Source organism: Dipodomys merriami, unplaced genomic scaffold, assembly GCF_024711535.1.
Source record: "Dipodomys merriami isolate MVZ:Mamm:240054 unplaced genomic scaffold, mDipMer1.0.p SCAF_264, whole genome shotgun sequence".
Classification (NCBI taxonomy): Eukaryota; Metazoa; Chordata; class Mammalia; order Rodentia; family Heteromyidae; genus Dipodomys; species Dipodomys merriami.
The window spans coordinates 163,405-164,389 of NW_027204093.1; the positions used below are offsets into that span (position 1 = coordinate 163,405).

At 31.9% G+C, this 985-nt stretch overlaps 1 pseudogene; it reads right to left on the reverse strand.

Annotated features, from left to right (window-relative positions):
* Positions 1-275: 275 nt before the first annotated feature.
* LOC138837164 (U6 spliceosomal RNA) lies at positions 276-372 on the reverse strand (annotated as a pseudogene).
* Positions 373-985: the final 613 nt, after the last annotated feature.

Below are 985 nucleotides of genomic sequence, written 5' to 3' on the forward strand. Positions count from 1 at the left end.
TCTTTCAGATTGCATTTCATATAGAAACATTTTAAGATTCTTTTAATTCCTAGGTCCTTATAGAATTTTATTTCTTTGGGATAAAATGACAATGTTATCTTATTTCAAAAGTTTTATAAAGGTTATGCTATGTAAAGGCCTTTCTAAAACGGTGAAGATTGAATACACTGATGTCAAATTAACTTTTATTTCTATGAATTACACATATTATTACTCTTGTATATTTGTAATCAACTTTTGAATAACTGTTTTTCATTTCTTGCATCTGAATAATGAAAAATATGGAATACTTCACAAATTTTCATATCATCCTTGTGCAAGAGCCATATAAATCTCTGTATTGTAATTCGGGTAGACGTGCTGCTGAAGCATGTAGTATCCTATAAACTTAAGTAATTAATGATGCAATCTTAAGACAGGCATATATCCTTGGTTGCCTATTTGTAACAAGGAAACCTTATTGTTCCCAAAATTGCTATTCATCTTATTTCTGTAAAATTCTGTGTATGGTGGAAAAAACTTATGTTGTTTGTTCGATTGTTCACATTTGCAAGTTTTTGTAAATGACTACTTTAAGTCTTTTTCATTTGAAATTTGATCATACTTTGAAGCCTTTATAGATAGGTGCAAAGGTGATGGATTTTCAAGTACTTGTTTATTAACTGATTTAGCTTTGTTGAGCTAATGGATTCAAAGTAAGCCTTGCTTAGAGCTACTTCTAAACTTCTGCAGCTTAAAATTTCCCAAATGAGGTCTTGCTGGCACAAATGTCTCCTTGACCTTTTACCCTTGCTTCATGTAGGAACAGCCCAACCAGAATGTCTTACCCTGACAGCATATATTGTCTTACTGGAGCAAAACTAATCTTAGTTACGAGGGATTATAGAGAGACGAACAGTTCAGACAGAACTGTTCGGACTAGAAGGTATTTTTTCAAAATATAACTGCTTATTACACCCTACCATTTCAAAAGTAACTAAAGCCA